Source organism: Chlorocebus sabaeus, chromosome 2 (genome assembly GCF_047675955.1).
Source record: "Chlorocebus sabaeus isolate Y175 chromosome 2, mChlSab1.0.hap1, whole genome shotgun sequence".
Classification (NCBI taxonomy): domain Eukaryota; kingdom Metazoa; phylum Chordata; class Mammalia; order Primates; family Cercopithecidae; genus Chlorocebus; species Chlorocebus sabaeus.
The window spans coordinates 6,841,138-6,849,268 of NC_132905.1; positions in this window are offsets into that span (position 1 = coordinate 6,841,138).

Genomic DNA, 8,131 nt, shown 5'->3' on the forward strand with positions numbered 1-8,131 from the left:
ATGAGGCACCTGTGGGGATCTGGCTTGGAGTGTGTCATCATTCTGTGGGAGTTTCTTTGGCGGTGATCTTAGTTTTCTCATCTTTGAAATGAGGGTGTTGCGGCAGGTGGGTTCTCATGCATCATCCCCAAAGAGGAACAAACAAATGAAAAGCTCTTGCAGGCCGGGAGGTCAATGACACCGTCAAGGCTTGTCTGCTGGAAGGTGCCTCTCTTCTGGGACTAGAAACATTTCTGTCCACTTTTCCCTATCCCCTGAGGACAGAGCCTGTGCATGAGACTCAACCAGAAGCCAGCAGCCTTGCTAGATCTGACACGAAGGGAAAGGTCCTGAGCTGGGTGGGGGCACAAGGAGAGGATCAAAACAGTGAAGTGAACAAACCCGTAATAAAACTGGCATTCCTGAGAGGAGAAACCGCAAGGTGCGACTTGAAAGGACTTGGCTGGGGTTCCCACTGCGCTGACAAAAGCAGGAGGGGCAGCTCACCCTCCAGCAGCTATGGCTCTGCCTGTGCCCTGCAGGTATCCTGCTCCACGGCAGGACTTGCAGGCCCTCCCCCAGCAGCTGCGTGCACCACCTTCACATCAAAGTCAACAGTCCCAGCCCCAGGCTGTGAGCAGGAACCAGAAAAACATTCTGCTCCTAGCAACACATTGCAAATGAAACTGACAAATGCCAACTTGCAGGGCAGTCTCAATACTGAGTTCTCCCTATGGGCCAGGAAGCTTCCCCACAAACCCCACTAGCCGGTGTTTCCTCCACAGTCCCAGCAGGGCTGTTTGGAGGGCCAAAACCTTTGTGCAGGCTGGAAAGGAGTATTGTTTCAATTAGGTGCAAAGATCTATTCCACCTCTAACACATCCAAAAGGGAAAGAAGGGAGGCAAGGATGGGGAGGCCCTTTCAACAAACCAGACAGGAGAGGATAGCATACTTTTTACATTTAAACAAGGTGGCTTCTTTAGCAAATATAAGTGAATTTTAACATTTTGTAGATTCATGGCAGGGTGCGGTGGCTCATGCCTGTAATCACAGCACTTCGGGAGGCCGAGGCGGGCAGATGACTTGAACTTAGGAGTTTGAGACCAGCTGGGGCAACAGGGTGAAACCACGTCTCTACAAAAAATACAAAAATTAGCCAGGTGTGGTGGCCTGAGGTGGAAGGATTGCTTGAGTCCTGGAGGCAGAGTTTAGAGTGAGTTGAGGTTCATGCCACTGCCACTCCAGACTGGGTCACAGAGCAGACCTTGTCTCAAAAAAAAAAAAAAAAAAGAAAAATATTGTACGTTCTTGTTAGACAAAAAGTAGAGAAAATGCCATAATATTTTCTTCTTGAGGGTTTACAGCCATTTTTGCTTTGCATTTTTTAGCTTTAAAAAAATTATAAGATTGCTACATGCTTCTCATAAGATACTGACATAATTCAGAAGTGTGTGAGGTGTGAGTGAAAGAGAAAGAGACCTCCCCGCTCCCCATCATTGCAGCTGCACTGGCTCCACCTTCATGGGTCCTGCTTTTTTATTTTTATTTTTATTTTTTTTTTGAGATAGGATCTCCCTCTGTCACCCAAGCTGGAGTGCAGTGGCGCCATCATAGCTCACTGCAGCCTTGACCTCCTGGGCTCAATCGATCCTCCTGCCTCAGTCTCCCAGTGTGTTAGAATTACAGGTGTGAACCACTGCTTCTGGTCTGGTCTGCTCTGCTCTTTACGCTGTAACTTTTGGATCCTGGAATGGTTCCTTCCTGCTCTAAGGCCTTTGCACTTGCCTTTCCCTTAGCAGCTCGGGACTCCTTGTCCTTTTTCTTCCCCTACTCTCTTCCCTTCCCCTCCCAAATCCAACCTGGCTAACTCCTGCAGCCTTCAGATCGCCCTCTGAACATCTCCCTGGGCTACACCCCTGTGTCTTGACTCCTGGTTACCATGTGCCCACAGTTCCACATGGCACATGGAATGATTAAATGAATGATTCCCCATGCAGTTATCTGTGTTACCTATTCCTTGTATTTTATCCCAGGCATTTTTCTATGCATGCCTAAATTAGCAACGTGTCTAGAGTAAGACCTCACTCTGCAGACTGGTATTGCTGCCTCTGATAATGATAGGAACTGAGGTTTGCTGACAGTCAGACACTGGGCCCAGTACTTCATGCACAAAATCTCATTTACCCCCTTCCATTTCACAGCAGAGAAAGTTGGGTACTGAGAAGTATAGAAATTGCTGGGTTTCATAAAGATGCAAGTGACAAGGTGCTGACAGGAAGGGTTTCTTTGATCTAAGCCGCTATACGATATTGCCTCAAAGTCAAGGTAACTTAGTATTGATGAATTAATTTGCTTGTTCTTGTAGCCAGTGATCATGTACCAGGATGTGACATAAAGCAGATCAATAAAATAAAATTAAATCTAATGTTAAGAAGACACCAAAATATTTGCAAGCCTATGGGTCATCTTATTAACAAAAGCAGGATGTTCACCTATTTTTAGAGAATGCTGTCATGCACTACCATGGACCCAACACCAGCTTCCATGACTGTCAACTCATGGCCAACATTTTTTCACCCGCATCCACCCTCTTCCCTACCCTCACACCAGATTATTTTGAAACCGCTCCCAAGAATCATATTATTTTATTAATAAGTGTTTCAGCATGTTTCTAAAAAATAAGGACTCTTAAACACATTATAATTCTATTATCATACTAAAATGTATGTTAACAATCATTCTTTAACATCACCAAGTATTCTGTCTGTTGAAATTGCCCCAATTTTTCAGCAATTGTTTTCTTCTCATTTAAAAAATTTATTTTTAATTGACACATAAAAATTATATATATCTATCCTATACAACATGTTGTTTTGAAATCTGTATCCATATTTAGCTTAATTAGCTAAATCAAGCTAATGAACATACACCTTAGCATCACATACTTATTGCAGAACACACACAGATAGTCCTAAAATCTACTTGCAGCGATTTTCAAGAATGCAATACCTTGTCATGAACTGTAGGCACCATGGTGTACAATAGATCTTTTGACCTTATTCAACCTGTCTAACTGGAATTTTATATCTTTTGACCCCTATCTCCCCAGTCTCCTAGCCCCCCTCTGTTGCCCACCATGCTCCTCTAACTTCTATGAGTTTGACTTTTTTAGATTTCACTTATAAGCGAGACCATGTTCTGCATTTGTTATGTTTGTTTAGTTTATTTTCATTGAGATGCGAATAAGGTCCATCCACACATGGCTGTTGGTTGATATGACTCTTAAGCCTCCTTAATTCTGTAGGTTCTTCTCCACTTTTCTTTCCTTGCAATTTACTTGTTGAAGAAACTGAGTCATTTGTCCCAGAGAATTTTGTGCAGTTGGGAGTTTGGGGATTGCATCCCTGTGATATCATTTACTATGATTTTCTGTTTCAGATATTTCTTATAAATTGAGGGTTGAATTTGGAGGCTTAGCTGTTTCTGGTTTGATTTTTTTTTCATAAAAATATGTCATAGGTGGTTTGAAATACTTATTTTTTATTTTTAGGCGGAGTCCTGCTCTGTCGCCCAGGCTGGAGTGCAGTGGTGTGATCTCAGCTCACTGCAACCTCCGCCTCCTGGTTCAAATGATTCTTCTGACTCAGCTTCCTGTGTAGCTGAGTTTACAGGTACCCACCACCACGCCTGACTAATTTTTGTATTTTTAGTAGAGATGGGGTTTTGCCATGTTGGCCAGGCTGGTCTTGAACTCCTGACCTCAGGTGATCCACCCACCTCGGCCTCCCAAAGTGCTGGGACTACAGGCATGAGCCACCATGCCCGGACTAGGTTTAAAATGTTTAGAACCTCCATTATAACCTTCCAGAACTTCTGTGGCTGGGACTTCCAGGTTGAGAACTTCAGAGCTAGCCTCAGTCTCAGCCTCTCATTCACTGAAGTAGCAGCCAAGCCCGGGAGACTAAGTCACGCTCAGCAAAATCCCTGCAGCCTGCAAAATCCCTTCACAGACTACTGACCTAGACGGAGAAAGCTGAGGAGGGCTTTAGAAAAAGCAGCTTCCCTCTGCTGCCCTGAGTCGCCCTGGGGATTTGCAGGGGAGGTTCCCCGACCTGGTTCGCTTTCTGCTTGCTAGCACGCAGGGTGGCTATGTGCCACAGCCCAGCCTGACTCATCCTCTCTGCTTTTTATTTCTTTCCTCCTCACACCCTCGCTGAGCTGCTAATTGCTCTCCTCCACCCTCCCCCTTGGTTGGAATCCTGAGGCCCTGACCTAGAGACACCCCATCACAAGTGTTTTCCAGCCAGCTCCAAAACCTCATCTCTGCTTTATTTGAAAATCAGTCAACATGAAACAGAGACTTGCTCTGATTTAAGTAGACTTTTAAAACTCTAAAGTAATTTTCCTTCTCTCCTTTCGCTTCTTCTTTTTCTTTTTTATTGTTTGTTTTCCATTTTTTAAAGACTTCTTGGCAACTGGTTTTGGGAGAAAGAGACCCTTTTGCAAAGGACCAGAAGGCATGTCCAGTGTTCAAACCCAAGGTGATGAAACCCCAAAGGTGTTTTCCTTTCCACATCTCTGTCTCTTCCACTCCCAGGCACACACCAGAAGAGCTGTCCGATTTACACATTGGCAGGTTTATGATTCATCCAACAAATGGTTTAAGCGCCTTCATGGTTCCCAGGGCCCTTCTCAGTACTGGAGATTCAGCCAAGCTCGGCATCACCAAGTTCCTGCACACACATTGCTGGGGAAGGCAGATTAAAAAAAAAAAAAATTCCAGGAGTGGTGGCTCATACCTGTAATCCCATCGTTTTGGGAGGCTGAGGCAGAAAGATCGCTTAAGCCCAGGAGTTTGAGACCAGGCTGGGCAACACATTGAGACCCCATCTCTGCAAAATATTTTTTTAAAAAAATTAGCTGGACATCGTGGCTCGTGCCAGTAGTCCTAGCTACTTGGGAGGCTGAGGCAGGAGGATCACTGGAGCCCAGGAGGTTGAGGCTGCAGTGAGCTATGATCAAGTCACTGCATTCCAGCTTGGGTGACAGAGGGAAACCCCATCTCTAAAGAAAAACAAAGAAAGAAAAAAAATACACAATTTAAATTCAATCACGATGTGTTAGAGGGAAAAACGATCTGGGTGGTAGGAAAGTGGGTGACTGGGCAGGAAAGTGCAGTGAAGGTGGGAGAGAGGAGGGCAGAAGAAACCTGTCTCAGATGAGGACCTTGGAGCTAAAGCCTTAGCTATGAAGAAGATCTGAGGGGACGAGCTCCAGGCAGAGGGAGCGAGGAGCTATGCAAAGCCCCTGCGGAGAAATTCACTGGGAGAACTTAAAGGTCAGAGAGCAGGCCAATGTTGTTGGAGAGATGGGCGGGGGGTCTATCGGCCACAGTGAGGAAACAGGTCTCTGTTCTAAGGCAGTGATTCCTTAGTGCTGGGGGTGATTTGGCCCCTCAAAGGACATTTGGTAATGTTGGGAGACATTTTTGGTTGCCACCCATTTGGGGGCAGTTGCTCCTGGCATCTAGTGGGAAGGGGCCAGGGATGCTGCCTAAGCCCTGCAAAGCACAGGACAGCCCCTACCACAGAGAACTCATCAATCCCGGATATAATAGTGCTGAGGTTGAGAAACCCTGGTCTAAGAGTGGTGGAAGGTCACTGGAGGGTCTGAAGCAAAGGAAGGATGTCGTGTGTGTTAAAAAAGGAGAGTGGAGTGCAGGGAGGGAGGGTGGAGGTGGGGAGATGGGGAAGACGTTGCACTCGTCTCAGTGAGAGATGCTTCTAGTTCCAGGAGGCGGACCTCAAGGATGGAGAGAAGGCAGATGTTTTGAGATTGTTCCTATTCAAGTAAGCTATGGTCAAACACGTTTTGGAAATGTTGTACACTATACCGAGATAAGCAGTCTAGCATGAATCCCAGAGCAAGGCTATTTAAGTTCAGATCTTGGCTTTGCCTCTTGTTAGCTGTGTGATCTTGGGCAGGATTCTCAACCTCTCTGTGCCACAGTTTTTCCATTGTAAAGTGGAATAATAGTGTCCATCTCAGAGGGCTAATGTAAGGAGTAAATTAGTTAATATACATATAAATAAGCTAGTAGATGACAGAACACTGTGAATACTCAATAAGCATTATCTGGTATTAGTACATACTCGTTTTGGGAGTATCACTGGTTATATCCACAAATTGAAGTCTCTGAGAAGACCTGTAACAAAACTGTTGCTGGACTTGCTTAGCTTGCATTCACTAACCTTATATTTTCATGACACGTCCCCCACCCCCACCAACTGTCTGAACACTCCGAAAACCAGAGATCCTCAGAAAACATTTATTTATTTATTTATTTATTTATTTATTTATTTATTTATTGAGATGGAGTGTCGCTCTGTCCCCCAGGCTGGAGTACGGTGATGTGATCTCGTCTCACTGCAAACTCCACCTCCGGGGTTCAAGCAATTCTCGTACCTCAGCCTCCTGAGTAGCTGGGATTACAGACGTGGGCCACCACACCTGGCTAATTTTTGTATTTTTAGTAGAGACAGGGTTTCACCATATTGGCCAGGCTGGTCTTAAACTTCTGGCCTCAGGTGATCCACCTACCTCGCCCTGCCAAAGTGCTGGGGTTACAGGCATGAACCACTGCACCCAGCCCCTCAGAAAACATTTTAAAATCATCTTTATTGAGATCTAATTCACACATCGTAAAATTCATTCTTTTAAACTATACAATTCAATGGTTTTTGGTATATTGAAAAAGTTGCGCAGTCGTCCTCACAATCTAATTTTGGAACATTTTGTCTCCTCGGAAAGAAACTCTGTACTTATTAGTAGTCTCACCTCATTCTCCCTTCCCCCAGCCCCTGGAAACCACTCATCTACTTTCTGTCTATGAATGTGTCTGTTCTGGACATGTCACATAAATGGAGTCATATAGTATGTGGCCTTTTGTGATTGACTTCTCTCACTGAGTGTAGTGTTTTCAAGATGCTGCCATGTAGCATGGATCTGTGTTTCATTCCTTGTTCTGGTCAAATGCTATTCCACTGCATGGAGAGACCACATTTAGTTCATGTGTTCATCAGTTGCTAGACATGGGTTGTTTCCAGTTTTTGGTTATTATAAATAAAGCTGCTATGAACATTCATGTACAAGTTGCAGTGTGGATACATGTTTTTATTTCTCCTGGGTAGACACCTAGGCGTGGAATTGCTGGGTCACATGGTGAGCTCAGTGTTGAGCTTTTTACAGAGGAGAGCACTCGGAGGTTTGTGGATGTTGGCGTTTTGTTTGCTCTGCCATTTCCCCCTCTTCTTTCTCTCCCGCCATGTTTCCCCCGTACTCCTAGATGCCAATGAGAACTTTACCTCTTCCCAACTGTTCAATCTTGAGGAAGTGATTTATCCTTCTCTGAGCCTCCATTTTCTTACCTGTAAAATGGGAATAAAGATGAAATGGGATTATTTATGTAAAGTACTTGCTCTAGTCCTAGTAGTCAACTGGTTGAAGCCGTATTGTTGCTAGTGGCATCTGTGAGTGTGCATTGTGAGATCTTCTTCATGTAAGCAGTATATGGATTGGTAGATGCAATTGCCAGCAATGCTGTGATAAAGAATACTGTGCTTGTCTCCTGGGCAGGACGTAGGATACGCATATCTTCACCTCCATTGGAGTTGGTCAACTGAATCTCTAAGGCAGTTGAACCAACGCACACTCCCAGTGGAAGAGTTTTCACCACACCATTTTTGCTGAGCCCTGATAATTTCTTACTTTTTGCCCATTTGGTGGGTGTGACACAATGCCACCTTGTGGTTTTGATTTGGATGCCAGATACTTTATCCGGATTATGTTATTTAGCACTTGCAGACACTTTGTGAGGTTCATACTAATATGATCCTTTTTTTTGAGACAGAGTCTCATTCTGTTGCCCAGGCTGGAGTGCAATGGCACGATCTCAGCTCACTGCAACCTCCGCCTCCTGGGTTCAAGTGATTCTTCTGTCTCAGCCTCCTGAGTAGCTGGGACAACAGGTGCTCGCCACCACGCCCAGCTAATTTTTGTATTTTAGTAGAGACAGGGTTTCACCATGTTGACCAGGCTGGTCTCGAACTCCTGACCTTGTGATCCACCCACCTTGGCCTCCCAAAGTGCTGG